Here is an 18,769-nt window from a genome sequence, read left to right as displayed (position 1 = left end):
AATGCAACCACCCAAACAGGAGTCTCATTACCACAAGAATCCTTACATAAATATTGTGTTTTGACTATGTAATTTTCTGTAAGGATATAAACTTGATAAATCCATTTGTCCTACAGGTACATTCCAATAGAAGGTCAGGGGAGAGTTTAACAACAGGACATTTAGATAAAATGCTTTCACTTCCAAAGCTGGCATAAATCAGCATTGTTCCAGTAACCTTAATGAAGCTAAAAAGATTACTTTATCTGGTATTCCCCCCCACCACCACCCTGCTTCATTTTGATATAGTAATACTAGATTTCAATATGCAACTCATCAAAAATTGATTAAAGTTTCTGTTCAATGACTTCTTTTCATAATTTAGATAAGCAGTGTTTTGAAATCCTCTCTGAACCATTCGTACGAGCTGAACCCTTGGAAAACCCTTTGACATTTGTAAACCAAAGGTTAATTTGATTATTTTTGTTCATGTGAGTTATTAATATCTTAATATTTTAAAATGTGGCCATTTCACAATAAACACATTAAAACCTTTACAACTCAGAATAGTTTAGTTAATTTCATTTAATAATGGAAATGAGGCTTTTGGTTCCCAGCAAGTCACAGGCATACTTTTACTCACAAAATACATTAGAAGGATTAGAACATTAAATGTTCCTGAGAACAATTCATTTATAATTTTAGTCAGGAACATTTGTAGTGATCATTTGAAAGAGAATAAGATCAACAGAAAAGAAAAACACTTTTATTCAATTCCAAATCATCAATTTCCTACAATTAAGGTTTTACACTGACATAACACTTGCCTTCTGGATCTCTTCTGAGTCAATTATATTATCTGCTTTTGACAGAAATGAGATTTGACTTAGATATTGAAATTTTATCAACGGAAAGTGCGTAGTGAAAACAAAACACAACTAAGGCTGCTTAGAGCGTGTAAGTAGTTTTGCTCTGATTTCTGTGTCTTTATGCTTCTTTCCTTTCCCAGTACAAATTTGTTAGGTTTTTCCAATATCCTGTTGTAGTTGTGGCCATTTCCCTCTTCTTCCTCTTCATTTCCAAGCTCAAGGAATATATTCCTTATATAAGTGTTATCTGAAGGTTCTCCTAATCTTAGGCTCCTTAGTCCTTATTCAGTTGCAAGTCAATCATGTGGATTGTTCTTCCACTTCTCTGTGGAAGGGGACAATGCTTTTTTCTGTATTTGTTCCAGGTTCTTAAAAAAAAAAAAAAACACACCATGAAACAACAACAACAACAGCAAAACTACCAGCAACAACAAAAAACACACTTCTTTTTATTAATATTGTTTCTTAACAGTAATTTCATACATGAAAAACTGTCAAGTCATGTACTGAAAGTGAAGAACAACCAACCTCAGAACTAGATCAATGTGCAAAAATGTGCCAACTTAAAATCAAGAGAAAGCAATTTTAAGAGGCTGGTAGGAGGAGCTATAAATATAATTTCTTCAGCATTTGCTCTCTCTTGGCATCATGCAAGTTTCCTAAACCCATACAACTTCAGACACAAAAATGCATTTCATTCAGAAGCAGTTGCAACAGAACAAACGATTGAAAGTGTAATCTGGAAAATACTTCAGCAGTATTGACAGAAAAGCTATCTGAATAGTGGGCCAGATAGCTCTCAGGGAGCTAAATAGTATTAATTGTTTGAAAAATGCCAAAGCAGATTCTCTAGGAGTATACATTCTGAAAATGATCTCCAGACTGTCTCCAGCAATGATGCTCTATGATTAATAACCAAGAAACATTAGGAACACCATTTAATAGGAACCATTCTTTACAGAGCAGCAATTACAATAGCTGTGATTGAAAAAATATTAGGAGAAATAACTCTTTTGTGCTAGTATTTGCTTCCTACATTTTAAGTAATTGTCTTGTGTCATTTTTTTTTTTTTGCCTATTGTGTGCTTCCGTAATTCAGTCTGCTTCATAGCATTCTCCAAATATTTCTACTAAGCTATGAAATCCTACATTTCAAATATTCTCATTCCTTTTCTTTTACGAAAATAAGCATTCATACCCTGTCCTAAATTGCATGTTTATCACAAGGCTAAACAGTATATTTAAGGTATAGGTGGTTTTTTAGTTGTTTTTGTTTTTAAGATACAAGGTACAGCCACAGATAAATTCCTTTCTCTTACCTTCTCTACATTTGAATTGAATAAAATGGAATTATTTTTAAATGAGAATAGTTTGGGGCCCACTGACACATAAAAGAAATCTCTTTAATGAGAGAAAGAAGATACATTTTTTTGAAATAGTTTCACAAAATATCATAGCATACCATCTACAAATATTTTGTAGACTGCTTCTGTATTCCATTTGTCTTTGATTATGTCTAAATTATTGAAAATGAAGACTAAATTCGGCACACAAAGAGCTACATCAAATTTCGTCATACAAAAATATCTTCAAGGAACATAATGAACACATAAATGCTGTGTATTTATGTAAAGCATGATGGATTAGCTGTTTCTCAAAAGCTGTATTCTTAAATTTTATGGTCCTTTTTTCACGAACTGGATTTCTACCATAATTGTACAATCTGAACAGAAGCTTCAAAGTGAGAAATAATATCTAAGTACAAATAATGTTCCCTTTCTGGAAATATTTCATGACACACATTTAAGACTTTACAAACCACGCATTCACAAGAAGATTATTTCTGCATGCATGTTAAACTTAACTGAAGAAATAGCTCCTGTGCATCATGCTATGAGACTGCTAAAGTTAGGTTAGAAAACATCTGTAGTGTAATACAACTTCAAAAAGGCTATAAGATTGTTTAAAAAATCATGACTTGTGCTACCTAAGTAATCAATCATTGTGTGATGAGTTAAACAGGACATGTGAAAACATACCAAATAATATCTACTAATTCATTTATATTTTATTCACCAGGAAAGAGAACTCTGGAGACTGAGGACCATAAGCATACACACATATTACTATCTTCTTTAACCTGCAAGAAAGTAAGAATGAGTTAAGAAAAAAAATAATAATTATAAAAATAAACCACAAAAAAATCATTCTAAATTTGCTGCTATGACTGCAAGAAATGTATCCACATATTTCTTATTTAATTACTTTGATCACGCTTAGGGTCCTTGAACCCTCCATCAGTACAGGCAGAGCTTGTGTTGCCAACAGAGGGTATCCTTATTTATTACATCACATTACTCATCATTCTTTCTTAACAGGAATTTTGCAAGCATAGTGACTCAAAAATGGTCCAGGATAACTCTCTTACTGCTCAAAGCCCCATCCAATCCATTCAAGGCCAGGTTGGATGGGGCTTTAAGCAACCTGGTCTAATGGAAGGTGTCCCCGTCCATGGCAGCGGGGTTGGAATTAGATAATCTTTGATGTCCCTTCCAACCTAAACGATTCTATGATTCTATGACTCTAACTGCCCCCTTCAAAATAGGAGTGGAATTTTTCTAGTGAAAACTAACAGGCTTTTAAATTTAACTGAATTTTGAACCATTTCCATTTATTTTGCCCCTGACTGTATTATCCATCTTAGCAGACTGCTAAGGCTGTTAGACATATATAAAAAGCTAAGCTTTTCTTATCAGTTAAATATGCAAAATAGGGATTGTAAATTTTGCATATTATATTAGAAAAAGTAAAAAACTCCTTGCTAAAATTCATGCTCACTCTATATGAAGTAAAAAGACATTCCTAAAATTTTCCTTGCCACAAAACTATATTCAAATTTCATATGTTGACCGTGTTGCATGTATTCAGGTACAAAACTCAAAACTTCAGAGAACCCAGTGGATAAATGGGGCAGAATGAAACTGGTGGATATCTTTGAAATGATGGGCAATAACTACAGCTATAATAAGACAGGATGGCTGAGAGAAAGCAACAGAAGAAGAGATTATAGGAAGTTGCCTTGTCAATCCAGGCAGAGATCATTTATGATCCAAGCACTTTCTCTGCCTGTTGAGATAAAACAGTTCTAGCATTATAATCATAGGATTGATGCACAGTTCAAATGACAGGAGCTTAGGTACTGATGGCTATATCAATTTGATTTTGTAGATATGGCTCTGCGGATAAGCTTGGAGTTGCCCCATTCAGTTGCCCAGAACTATAGTATGATTCATAACACAGGTTCCAGTTATAAAGTTGATGTGACCATAACAAGAAGTCTTGAGTCTCACTGGACTAAGGCTGAGGATATTACAGAGCCAGATTTTCATCAAGTAAAGTTGTAGTTGCTTTGCTTTGACATCTGCAATAAAATGGAAGTGAGGAACTCTGCTTTTGTCACATTTTTTTCCTATGCAATAGAATCACAGAATCACAGAATCGTCTAGGTTGGAAGAGACCTCCAAGATCATCTAGTCCAACCTCTGTCCTAACACTAACAAGACCTCCACTAAACCATATCACTAAGGACTACATCTAAACGTCTTTTAAAGACCTCCAGGGATGGCAACTCAACCACTTCCCTGGGCAATAGTTTAAGATTCTGTTTTAGGTAGGTTTCTGTTAATAGTAGTAGAATTAAATGGTTACATTAATTACGATTATTGAACTATTTGATTGTCACAGATATTACTTTAAAACAAAATGTCACTCTGTGGATTGTGAGAAAGACATATTTAAGATATTTGGCTAATTAAGGGGCTTCCTGAAACTGTGCCCATGAATAGGGACAGAATTAAATTCCTCCATCAGCTCCAGTGCTAAGGAGATAATGGGCAGCCTCTTATTATTTTATGTTTATCACCAGGACAATTTTAAGAAGTAAAGTATTTAGTTGCTGTGTTTACATGGACAGTTTCATGTATGCTGAAACTAAAAATTACATTAAGTAAAAGCTGACTTATCATCTTGAATATTTTCTTTTAGCTCTGCAGCTCCTGAGTTCCCAGCACTCAAGAACTGATACTAAAAATAATGGACCTACAGAGCAGCCAATGCTCAGGTTCTGGGAGGGAGTATCAAAAGCCAAACACTGTTTATGTAAATCAGTCAAGAAAATAAAATACTGTATTTTCTCAGAGGCTGTAGATTAAAATTGCAGATACCACTCCTACTTCTTTTCATCAGCCTTCAGTCCCAGGAACCTAGGACCAGTACAGACAGTATAGTCCTTTGAAAACAACATCCCATGTTCAAGCCAGCATCAAAGCACAAAATGAGTGAAAATGCTTGCAAATAGTTTCATACCAAAAGAAGCTCTGTTCTGCAACAATGTTGCAAACTTCTTTCTTAAAGGTTTAATATTTTAAAATATTTGGATATATTTGCACATTTGATGTAATCTCCTTTTAAGGAAGATCTTCTGCAAGGAAGATGTGGTAGCAACTGTTGCTAGAGATAACAAGGGAGTTGAAGGCTGTTAACACTTCTTTATCACTTTGTCAGTTGCTAAGTTTAGTACTTAATAGGATATCTGAGTTGACAAAATTTCTGTTACTTCATCTGAGTTTTCAGAGGCGCATGCCTGAAATGGGTGTGCATATGAAATAAAATGTACCCCACCAGATGCTTTAAGAAGGTATATGATTTTTATTGAGGAAGTTTAAGAGTTAAAATCAGAAAGCCAAATTAAATTCCAAAATGCAGATGTGCATGAAAGAGTAGAAACTGGACCATAACAAGAATTTTATCATTTTAATCTATTGCCAATATTACAGCTGGAATATTGTTCATCTGGAATATATGTTCATCATGGAATATATGTAAATACATGCACCTGTTTTCCTTGCCTAAATGAATCCTGAAAATCACCACTTCAGGCTTCAATACCTATATATAGATTTGCTGTAGGGATGATAAACTGTGATGAAGCTCCATCTTAAAGGCATTGCGTTGAGTGGTATTAATGGTTATTCCTCAGATTGTGCGTCATTGACCTTCACGGAGCCATTGACAGAAGTCTGCGCAGTCTGCATATGCAGACTGTCATCTGTGGGGTTTTAAAACATAGAAACATAGGCCTGCGCAGGCACATGTGCAAGCAGACATGGCTTTTAAAAAAGCTCCCAAAATGTTAACCTTAATAGGAGTGTAAACCCATTTAAAACAGCAATACTCCATACTGTTCAGATGGACCTCCGTAAAACCAAACGTGTCCTGTACAAAAATAAGTATGAAGAGTATTTACAGTCCAAGGAAACAACAATTTTATTCCATTAGAAGGCATAGTTGTAGCCTAAAAGTGAAAGGGGAAAGAACACAGGGCTTAGAAGGAAAACTCCATCTTTACATTAAACTCACTGAAGTTTTTAAGGTATTAGGCCTGGAAAACTTAAACAAGTTATATCCTTTCTTGTGTTAGTCAACTGCTGCAGCCATCAGATCAGCAAAATGCAAGGCCTCTCCAGTATTTACATGAGTACATATTGCTGCATTATCAGAGTTCCAATGGGAAAAAAAAAAAAAAAAAAGCATTTATTTAACCACAGAGCACCCCCGAGCAGATACTAATATAAAGATAGGGAAATAAGGCATAGAAAAATTTATATTATCCAGAAGGGGTTATGAAGGAAACCTGTGCAGGAAAAAGGAATCAAACTGTTTCTAGCTGGTTAACTCTGGGCTAACCTGTTAACACTGGAATATCCTTTTTTTCTACAGCAAAACATTATCCCTCTCCTACAGCTACGAGAGTTTCTAACAAGTCCTGCTTTCACTATTCCTGGAGCTAACATGGAAAGGGAAAGGGAAAGGGAAAGGGAAGGGGAAGGGAAGGGAAGGGAAGGGAAGGGAAGGGAAGGGAAGGGAAGGGAAGGGAAGGGAAGGGAAGGGAAGGGAAGGGAAGGGAAGGGAAGGGAAGGGAAGGGAAGGGAAGGGAAGGGAAGGGAAGGGAAGGGAGGGAAGGGAAGGGAAGGGAAGGGAAGGGAAGGGAAGGGAAGGGAAGGGAAGGGAAGGGAAGGGGAGATATATGTACTCCTAGAATTTCTGTTAACATTAGGATGAATATGGAGAAGCCCAAAGACTGAAGGATTCTGGAGTCACAATCATAAATCTGCTGTGTTGTCTTGATTTTATTGATTTTTTGGGCTGTGAAATCCTGGATGTGATGTTCTGTGTTTTGGTACAATATAAATACAGTTCCAGGTTATGAAACAAAATGGTTATATTACTGAAATATATAACCATACACACACACTCAAATATACCTAAAATAAAATAAAAAAAAGAACCCTCAGCTTTCAAAAGCATGAGTTAGAAAATGTCGGGTTTGAGTATCAAAGAGATTTAATAGCTCTGGGTTGTACTGGTAAACTCATATGATCAGTATAAAATCTTTCATGTTTGACTAGAACTTATAGAATGATAGACGATCTAGACAGAAAGAATAATTCTGAAATTCATTATTTTTCATGTGTATAAATAATATGTTCTAAGAAAAAGCTTGAAACAAAATTCATCAAAATTCACTTTATTTTTAATCAACCTAAACAAGGAGTTCCTGACAAAACTCCCAAACTGAGACTTTGTGATCCATTTTTTGGCTGAAGATTTTTTTCTGCAGTAAGTCACAAAGCCTGGAAAATAAAGCACTATAATGAAAAGTCTGTGAGACCCTGAAGTGTAGCAGCAGGAATACTGCTCCTATAATATTAAAAAAAAAAATAAATCAAACAGCCACTTTAAAAGCAGAGTAATAGCCAAACAGCATAAAATGACATCAAACCCAAAACACAGCAGCATTTTAATAGAAGAAAGCAAATTCATCATTCTGGCAGTCAGTAATTTTATAAAGGCTCCTGTTCTCATTATGCCTCTTAGTGTTTTAACTACAGATGAAAAATAGAAACAGTCTTAGGCTATTCCCGGCAGACTCAAGTAGGTTTAAGGGTGACTGACCAGATGGAAGAGACTCACTTTTAAAGCACTATGCTTTTCCTTCCATTCCCTCTGGCACTGAAAAGAGAGAAAAGCACTTCTGAAAATTTCAGGCTGTGCTTGTGGAAGCAGTAATATATGTTTAGCTAAAATTATTTTAAATAGGCTTCTGTGACTCCTGATTTACTATATTAAAAACAATTGGAACATGTTTCATGTAGCACAATAGCCGGCTGGGGAAAGAGCAATTTTTTAAGAACTTAACTTCAGGTTAGTACAGAGAAAACTCTGCACATGAGAAAGGAAATATTTTCTGTAGAGGAACACAAGAGGCCATAGGTCAGGAAAGGTTTATATGTTACAAGTGTAATAGATATTTAAAGTTATAGTCAGGAAAAAAATGTATTTCTGGAGTGGTGATGATATGAAATGTTTGTTCTTTTGGCCTATAGTTTCAATCCTATCTCATCTACATGAAAACTGCCTCAACAAATTTTGTCTTCTGAATGTCCAATGCAGAGAGGTTGTTCTTAGTCTCAACACATTCAGAACCACTAATGATGTATGGTATAGGGTGTGACACAGATTTCTTCATCAAAAATCTCTGTCAGTTTTAACAGGTCAATAGGACTCATCTGACTCCTCCCACTCCATCCCTGCTATAAAATATCTTTGACAAGATTAATGGGGATCCAGTTTGGATTGCACTGACATTAGTCTAAATCCAATGACAACTGTAGGATAAGCATAATACTTTTATCCAACCCAAGTTCATCATGCAAAGTGCACATTTTTCAATCATTTTGACTTGGAACGGTCAACAAACAAAACTCTATTGGGTCAACAAACAAAAAACTCTATTAACTGCTTCTAGCAGTAAAATGACAAGAAATAGAACAGTAATCTTTTCTTGTGATAGTACTAAGTAAGAATAGACTTTTTTTTTTTTTTTTTGACTGTGGATACCAACATGAGAAAACTCAGGTCTGCAGTTAATGTATTTGTGACTTTTGTAGTAACTGTCACTCAGAGTCAGCATTGTTGGATGTTCTGTATTTGGCTGTTATATAAAACCAGTGGATTTCGAATGTTTACTAAAAAAGCATCTTCTCAGTAAGATGCAAGCATTGGGTTTAGTCACCAGTCTGAAGATCAAAAACAGTTATAAAATTCTGTGTGTAATTTCTGGTGAAAAGGCATTCAACAGTCCACCCTGAGCTATTGTGTGGTGCTTCTGAGGTGAGTCAAACTCATAATGCTTTCAAAATAGAGAGTGACTTTTGAAGTAGGCAATAAAAGGAAGCGAAAGGGGTTCCCATCTACTCAGTAACTTAAGCATAAGCATAAAATGAATAATTTGATAGTCAAAACAAACAAACCAAAAGTCCAAGTGCTTTGCTGCATAAGTGATCCAGTGGCAACACTCCAGCCCTCTCTGGTGTCTCGCACCTTGTGAGACTGTCTCTTGTAAGCACCAATATGAGATGTCACCTTTCATATAGGCAAAACAAGCTCATATCTATTTTTTCCTATTGCAATGAGTTTCATTGCAAATTCAGAGAAAGGCTTGGATGCTCCAAATAAACCGAGAAAAAGAGCCCCTTTGTCATTTTATCCCAAACAATACAAGTTAGATTGTGCAAGTCCATTGATTTCATCACTCAAGTTCTCTCCTGATCTGATTATCAATGAAAGTTCAAAAGATGAGCAATTCAAATCTACAGATGAACATGAGATATAAGTGAAGAACAAGTTTTGGAGTGTGATTGTTAGGGACCTAATATATTTCTGATTATTCCACTGATCTACATGTAAATTTCGGCAAGTCCAAAATAAATTGCAATAAATGCTAAGAAATGGAGTCTTGGAAATCAGCAAAGATGTGATTATTCAATAAATAATAAATTGCCTAGTTTGTTAAAAATGTAATTAATAGTGTTATTGTAATTGAAACATGCAGATATTACAACATATTTGAACCCATGGCTTGTTCTCTTTTTGTGCTCATATTACATTAGCTTACAGAAGCTGAGCTAGGGAAATCCATGGGGAAACATTTTCTTTCAAACACGCTGCCTGCTATCAAGAGCTGGGCTCTAATAGATTTCTGATATGACCACTTGCCTGGCAGGCATCTTGGTCTTTTTCTTATATATCAAACTGAATAGAAGTTCCTTTGATTTACAAGTCTTTAAGGGACAAAAATCAAACTTACACCTTTAGAGTGAAAAAAAATAAGTTGAATGAAGACTTTTTTAGGAATAAATAAAACTGAACAAGAAACAGAAAATGGGAATGAAGATCCTGGAGAAGAAAGCACTGGAACATCCAAATTTGGGACGTGTTTGACAGAGTCTGAATTAAGTGTGCAGATGAGGAGGAGGAAAACAGCCAGAAGCTGGCTTCAATTTCCCTATCTTTTACAAATCCATTTTAGTCTTGTGCTTATGGTAGTTTTCCTACAGACAAAACCAGTGGTTTTGCATAGTTCACTGACTGTTGTTTTCTGGACTACTCTGCCCTTAAATACCTTTAGAGTTTTATTAGGACTTTTCTTATTTTCAGTTGACTATTCTGGTTATATAATGCAGAGACTACCAGAGTGCCTTCTTATTCCTGCCCTTATAGCTGTGGGAGTATATATGCATTTTACTAGAGAAATGCCCAGCATGAACAACAATGAAATTAATCAGATTTTCTTATTTTCTTTTTATTGTACTGTGTCTTAGCAGTAATGCTTCTGGGACATGTTCATCTACTGCATGGACTATATTACCTATTTATACTTATTTTGAACAAGAGCCTCTAAAATAGCCGTGCATTAGTATTTCTGCCCATGTTGTTCAGTCTGCATGTCGCACAAGGAGGGGCAAATATCAGGGTAGTTGAGACTTTAGTGTAGTTGAGGCTTTAGAGATATAAAAAGATTCTAAAAATCAAGTTACAATTTGTAGTCCTTCCTACACTTCTCTTCTTATCAAAAGTACATAAAAAGAAAGTCAACAAAATATATATGTTGATGAATTCCACTTATTTGACTTTCATGAGTACCGATTGTATTGAAGCTTCTCATAGGTTTTAAGAAAGCAGTATTTCATCTTTTACATGTAAACTGCAGTTGGTCTAATCCAGCTAATTAGGATGAAAGCCAGATTATGTTGAACTCAGCAGTTCTACATAAAATATTGAAATATTGAATCCAGTATTTTATTCCTAGTTATAATTTAAAAAATTCTTACACCAATTATTAGAACTTCCACTGATAATGCTCATCATCTTATAACACTTAGCTTGGGCATTTTACATTCAGGTCTTACAAAACTCAGGCAACAGCTGCCAGGTCATATTCACCTCTAGGCAATTTAGGTATGTGGGCAAGGCAAAATTTTACTTCTCTAAAGATGAAAGGAGACAGACCAAGAAATTAGTCTAGTAGCCATAAGAGGAAGCCAAGGGAACTGCAACAGAACCAGGGGGAGATCCTTGAAAATGTGGCTGGTAATTGCTGCAGACACTCAATAGTCCTGGTAATTACAGCTGCTGTGGCCCCACACAGACTTACTTGTCCATTAGCAATGCTATGGTAGCAGACAGCTGGTTCTCCAAAGCTCTGAGGTACGCAAAATAGTTGGTAATTTGGCAATTTGGCTGACCCCTCAGCAAAGCAATGTCCACAATGCCAAAAACAATATCACACAATTTGGAGCCAGTACATCTAAAATAGAGAGGTCAAGTGGCTTGTCCAAGGCAGGTAGACAGTCAGTAGGAATTCTGGTTGTGTTTCTCTGGGAATTCTGCTCTTTGGTTTGCACTCCCAAGAAATCACATTTTGTTGTTGACACACCAGTTGAGCAAAAGGTTTAAACACATGCTTCATGAAAATAAATTTAACCTGATTTGATTTTGAGCTCTGACAGACTTTCCTGAGACAGGCCCATAAAAAATACCTATTTATTTTCCAGAATAATGCTGACAAAAGGCTACTATTTCATCTGTGCCACAAGTCTGTTATTCTAGTTTTGCAGTCAGAGCTGCAGTTTCAGTGAAGACATCCATCCTGAGCAGTAATTAGATGCATGATTTGAAAGTAATAGTCTAACCATACCTATCTTGTTCTTCATAACCTAGTATCTTTTATGACAAGAGGATTTCTTGTCAAGGTCATCTTCACAGTTGCTGAAGACCATGCAGTGGGTGTTTTTATACAGCAACGGCAGCACAGCCACAGTAAAATGAACTATGTCAATGAAAGCTGCAGTGATTCTCCTTGCATGGGCTACCGACAACATTAGCCCCGAGGATTTGTCAGGACTATGTTCCAAGTTTATTGAAGATAGCCATTAGAGTACTGCAAATTGTCATCCATACGATTTCAAACTACAGTTGCTCAGCTATGCAAGTCTTAAGCTCTCTGCATATTGATTATAGCTTGGCCTTAATAGCTTGTCATCTAACCCCCCATATTGGGCTATCCCCATTTTTGATTAATTTTATCATTAAAGCACTATTAACAATTTCATTGTAAAGTCTACATCTCACTAGTTAACTCTTAACATTCAATGATAGGTTAGAAATTGGCTAGTCCTCTCAGGAAACAAGTAAAAATTTCAGCACGAAATAGAATTATTGTGCCATATCTTTATAAGAAAATCTAGCTAACCTGCATTGCCATTACCTTATAAAGAATATTAGGTCATTTTTAAAATTTTGATTTGAAGATGTCCTTATGTCATCAGTTATTCTTGTGCATTTTTACAGAAATATCTGGAGATGTGTAAGAGATATCCAACATTCTTTCCATTAATATTAGCAAAAATTCTAAAAAGTTAGTAAAAAAATTGAACTCTAGAATGAATTGATAATGTAAATGCCTAGCTTCATCAGCTGAACAAAAGATAAAGTGTATAAGTTATAGAGATTTTATACCCTTTTCATACCTAATGCCAACATTTTTTTGTATTATTATTCAGGCTTTTTTATAAACAGAGATCAATATAAATGTATACTTTGGGCCTGAGCACTTTATCTGTAATTCTGCAAAGCCAAAGAACTACAAGAAGACTTGCTGACTTAGAAATGGTGTGGTTCGGTTATCCTACAGACTTCTTTTTTTTCTAATCAGAATCTTCACTGACTTGCAAATTACATCCAATTTATGCCCCAAACTAATCAATGACTAGTTAAATGTTCAGATTCACTTGCTTACACAGATTCACATGCTTACATTCAGATTCACATGCTTACAGCACGGAGAGAAAGCCTTTACCAGACAGCACAAAGCCTAGAACTTTTCAAAAAATAGGTCCCATCACACATTAAAGTGGACACTACAATATAGGTCTCATAGGACATAAACAAGATTTGGTTACTCAGGCTTTCCTATGGAGATAAGTAGTTGTATATCTCATGTATTGCAGGATCAAACCTAATGATTTGTAATATAGGGACACTGACATGCTAAGTTGACTTTCTTCATTGAATGCCCCACAAATCAACTGAGATTGACCTTTCTTGTTATTGTTTTTTTGATTGTGCTTTTTAGTATTTAATGGTGGGAATGTGTTATGTAACATCAATTTTAAATGTTAACCTTGACTTAGATTTATTTTTTTTAGCTACAAAGCAAGCCTAAATGCTACTATGATACTTCAGTGAGTTAAATGAATTTGCAAATATATTTGAAATACTTTTTACATTCATAACACCTGAAGAAAAATCTACTTTATAAACTTTGAAAATTATGTATTTCCAAGCTTTTTATGAGCCAACTTCTTCTGAATGCAAAATTCCCAACTGCTATTTCTGGTCATCTGATTTATAAGATCATATTTAAATGTTATTTACCCTTTGCAGGCTTCATAAAACAAACAAACTAACTAACTAAATAAGAATCCCAAGCATTTAGTGCAGTAATGTTGCTTTTATAACCCATTTGTTTGGTATCCAGAAGAAAAATGTCTCTCTTGGTAAAATAAATGGCCTGCAAATATCTGTAAATTAGACCAAGATATATACCAAGATGACATTTATCAGTAAGGCTTTATCCTGCAAAAGAATGAGCATACTGGCCTCAGGCCAGGTAAACAAGTAATAGGCTATTCACTGTACAAAGTTTAATCCATGCATAAATTCTTTAGTATACTAGAGAATAGTACTCAGCATCTAGGAGACAGACTTGATAAAAAGCATGTTCAAAAATGCATAGTGGGCTTAAAATTTTGTTCTGAGGTGGGCATAAAAGCAGCAATGGGACCTCTTAACTCATAATCTTTCATATAGGAGACAAATGACAGACTAAATGTCAGTACAATTGAATGAAGTATCACAGAAATGCTCAAGTTGTACTACTAGCACACACACTATCTCACCTGAATTCAGTGCTCTCAGTCAATTTTATTATGAACTTTTCTGGGTAGCGTAGATACAGTTGAGACTCAAAAAAAGCGAACTTGGAGCTGGTGGAGCTCAAGATAGAGCATCATCAAGGGTGAGAATAATTAAAGCAAATGACTAATGAACTATTATAAACTATATGGGCTTCATCAATAAAGACTATATTTCTTTTAAAGGGTGTTTTTTCCAGTTCAGCACATTGGCCTAAATAAATGAAACAAAACGCACAGCTTGCAGTAGGTTCAATTGTAATAATAATTTTATATCTCTCTCCAATTATTCATGTATGAATACTGGCTGCTTTATGGAGAGTAAATTCAAAGGCTAGAGAAAACTTATTTTGCTACTAGGAGTAAATATAGAACAAATACATTGAGTTTTTAGGACTTTTCTCATTGAAAAAAAAAATTAAGAGAAAGAGGAATTTGAACTAAGGTATCTTGACTAAATAGATATTAGAGTGCTTGAGGTAGAAAAGATGCACAAGATGAACTGACAGCCAGTACATTCAAGTTCCAGTGCTGAAGGCCTAGCCAAATGATACATTCAAGTCTCAGAGGCTCATTAACTTGCAATAGCATTTTTACAGCTTACAAGAAAAAAGCCTCTCTCTATTCATTGGTGGGGGGTTGGCTGAGAAAGAAAAAGACTGTTTAAGGCAAGATCCAGCCTGTCCAGATCTGCACCTACTGCCATATATAAGCAGGGGGGCCCCAGATATACAAGTCCTGGACATTCTCCAATAAACATTCTCCTGATCAGTCAAGTCTCATTATTTATTTTCTAAAAAAAATCAGATGTTTCTGTTCTTTACAAAACAGTCATAACAAGAGGTGGCAGTGCTGTATATATAAGGAACAGGCTGCGATGGCTGCACACTCTGTATTACTACTCTGCCCTCTTCTGGGACTGCCAGCATAGTGCTTAGCCAGCCCATAGCAGGTGATGGCATGGACCCAGCAAATCGTACAGTAGAAATGTACGATTTGACACCTGAAAGACTGAAAGATTTGCTGTGAAAAACTGAGTTTCCTTACTATTTACTTTTTCATTCTAATTAATACACTACGAGGAATACTAAGAAAAAAAAAATGTTTTTGCTAAAAACAACCAATCTGAACAAAACAAAAACCATGGCAACACTTCTTTATTTTTTCTGTTATATTGCCTGAATATTTTCATTCAAACTTTGAACTTTATTAAAATGGAAAATAGCAGATACTCTATTTTATTTTAAAATTCAAAATAATATATTGATTTTTGAGTAGGTTTTGACTGGCTTATCATGCTTTTTACTTACTTTTCATTGCAAAGAGGCATTTCTAGGCAATTTCAGAATAATCAATGACTGCTGGCCATCATCGTATTTAACATTACAAAGAAAATAGAAATTAACATTTTAAAGTGGCAATGTTTAAAAATGAAATCTGAAGTACATTTTTGTAATCTATACTAATCTGCTGTTCCCAAAGATTTTTAAAGCTTCCATGCTGTATTGGGAAAAAATACCCCATGCCCCAAACTAGGTCAGAGTTGTTTGAAGGCATAAAAAACAAACAACGTGCCCTAATTTGAAACTGTGACCTTACCAGCGTTGGTGAAAACTTTCAACCAATTGAGAAAAAAGGTCAGAAGTTCATATATGTACAATTTATTTTTAAAAAGAAAACACTCTTTTTGTGCTAACTCCTTTCTGGCGGCCCACTCAATCTTTAGATCTACTCTTTGTTAAAGTTAGAAGCGTTCTATTAATAATACTTGACTGTGTAGCTGTCACTTTACAGCACCAACATCCATCAGACAAAGCGTGCACATCTACTTTAATTACAGGCATACAAGTATAAAAGTTACAAAAAGTAAGACATTTAAGAGTCAACATGCTATTTTCATTAACAAGATCTCTATAAACTGTGTGCTCTCCAGGTAAGGTAGATCTCTTGTCTTTGTGAAATTCAATCTAAATTTTTTATAAAGTAGAGTCCAAGAATTTAGACGAAAAGTCATCAAGGATTCATCAAGTCACAGAACAGCTACACTTCCTGAGTAGTTCATTTGCTGTTTAGTTAATGTGGTGACCTGTTGTACTGAGGATAAGTTATTAAGTAATGAAATAGGATGATTGGATTAAGCTAATTGCTTGTTTTGAAATGACGTTTTACATAGTTTCTTTGGCCTTGCTAGAATGAATTATATAATCTAAGTCATGCTTTTTTTTTTTTTTTCATTTCACAACTTCCAAAGTCATATTTTACCATAATACACTGCTGCTGTGAAGCACATGCTACACCAGCAGTCGTGCTAATCAGTCCAGCCTGAAATGCACAGGCAGAAGATATATTAATAAGTATAATTATAATTATAGGTCTGAACAGATTGTTTACCAAAACAAATATATTATGCAGGGATATACATGATCTAAGATAATATAAATTTTATATTGAGAATAATCATACTGAAAATAAGGCTGCTCTATGAAGAAAGTCTGGGTTTTGGCTGTTATGTTGTTGTTTGTTTGTTTGTTTTTCTGTCAAATTACAATGGGAGAACCACATTTCCAAAAACCAGAAAGTCTTTACTACAGTATTGCTGCTTGAGATTTTTTGTGAACAGGCTAAAAGTTCCCATGGGTCCCCATCTGCTCTTCTTACTCTGTGTGCGTGAGGTGAGCAGTTAATGGCAGGCTCTGGGTAGGACAGTACAAGGCTGATAGCTGTTTCAAGTTTAATCCCACAGCAGACGCAAGCCAAATGAGCCAATATTTCTTTGGTACATCTCTACCGGCATTGTATGTCCCATAACTTTAATCTGCCCTGACAAATCTGCCAGTGTTTCTGACAGGTTTTCAGACAAAAACCTCTTTTCAGATAGGATCCATAATCCATCTACCATCAGTTCAATCATTGCAGCCTCTGGTGCAAAAGACAGCATGGGGTTAAGGTCAAGAGAGGCAGAAAGTGTCAATGGGGTAGAAAGAAAGGGAGAAGAACAGATAATACACAGCAAAGAAAGAGAAATGAATAAAAGAAATGGAAGGAGTTGCAAGAAGACAAATTTTTGGCAGAAGCGGCAAAAGCCTGTCATTGCTGTGCTGCCTCCAACTGTTCCAGTCCCACAGAGATACTTGCCATGGTAAGGGCAATGTGTTTGTACAGCACTTTTTTGGTAATTTCTGTTTTTGGTCTCATTTTAAGGTTGACTGAAATGAAAGGAGCCCCAGGAAAAGTGAACAACACTTTTTCCCTGAAACAGTTAGGCATGGCTCAACAGCCCACAACTGCCTTTAGTGAGGGTACTATTCTTACCCCATTTCCCATGGTGAGGCTTAGGGGAAGGCAAGTGTCGGGGCATTGCTCCATCTGCTGTTCCTCTGCAGACCTACCCCCACATCTCAGGAACTCTCAGGCTCTCTTCTGAGAGATATTCACTGTGTGATACAGACACAGCTTATAGCTTGGCTTGTCCTGCAGCCTCATGTCATGGACTTTCCTCTGCCTTTTGTACGTATAAGCCTCTCTTCCACAGAAATTGAGATACCAAGTCAGGAAAAAAATTTTTTAGACAAGACTGAAGTGCTGGCACTTGTGGGAGTAAAACCACACAAGTAAGTTACAGCCCAACTTCTTAGAGTCTGTCTTTCCCTTGGGCCACCTGCAGCTTAAGCTGAATTTAACAATTTCTGATATTTTAAATGCTAAGATTAGGCATAAAAAATTTAGTAACATCCAGTATTCATTCTCATGCACCTGTATATATATTTCTTCCACGGAGTGGCAGAAGAAATTATTGTTAAGACCTTTATGTTTTAACCAAGCTCAGACTATCTCTCTTACATTGACCAAAGTTATCTGAAATTACACTCACAAGCAGAATTTATTTTTGAAGGGACTTTTCACATTTTTTTCATTGTCCTAGGGTAAAATCTGATCCTGTGTACACCCAAAAGGCAGTTAAGAGATATAGCTTTTGAGTATAAATCTTGGGCTGTTTTCCTCTAAACAAGAAAGTTGGTTTTGTCTGCTTTAGTTTCTAATTCTTTCGTGAAAGAGAACTTAGTTCTTGTAAAATTGAGAAAAAAAGTTCTTGTTTCTTTTAGTCTTAACCACAAATTACATGTCAGCTCAAGCATTCATCTTTTTCTATGCTGTGTATTTGCATCTCCCCTTGCACACATTTTGTATCTGATATATATGCTACAGAAGAAGTCTTACATGAAAGTTACTGCTCTGTTTCTCTTGTAAATTGCTTGGTTATATGCTAGCTAATATGAAAGCAATTTATCAAAATTGTCAGATGGACTTTCTTGCTATATCTAAACGCGATCAATCTTCAATGAAGTTCTGAGCTAACAGAACTAAATATATAAACTCGGTGATATCAAAAATAATTACAAAATAGGATCTTGCAGAGCTAGGTTAGAAATGTGGGAAATGTACAGCAATGAAGATTGACACAGCTGTAACTCTGAAGATGTTTAGTTGTTAATGTGAAAGAGTGAATTCCACCTGAAAGGAATAGGGATTTCCTTTGTAAATATT

At 35.5% G+C, this 18,769-nt stretch overlaps 1 long non-coding RNA gene across 1 annotated transcript in view; it reads right to left on the bottom strand.

The window, feature by feature from the left end:
- Window positions 1–515: 515 nt before the first annotated feature.
- LOC121077503 overlaps window positions 516–18,769 on the bottom strand; it is a 71,808-nt gene continuing 53,554 nt past the window's right edge. Inside the window, exons 3-4 of the long non-coding RNA XR_005824094.1 lie at window positions 2,925–2,988; window positions 516–1,216 (exon numbers count right to left, since the gene is read on the bottom strand). This is a non-coding gene — a long non-coding RNA (uncharacterized LOC121077503). The remainder of the gene's footprint in view (window positions 1,217–2,924; window positions 2,989–18,769) is intronic.

The sequence above is a fragment of the Cygnus olor genome, chromosome 13 (genome assembly GCF_009769625.2).
Source record: "Cygnus olor isolate bCygOlo1 chromosome 13, bCygOlo1.pri.v2, whole genome shotgun sequence".
Lineage (NCBI taxonomy): Eukaryota > Metazoa > Chordata > Aves > Anseriformes > Anatidae > Cygnus > Cygnus olor.
This window is presented reverse-complemented; position numbering and strand designations above follow the sequence as displayed.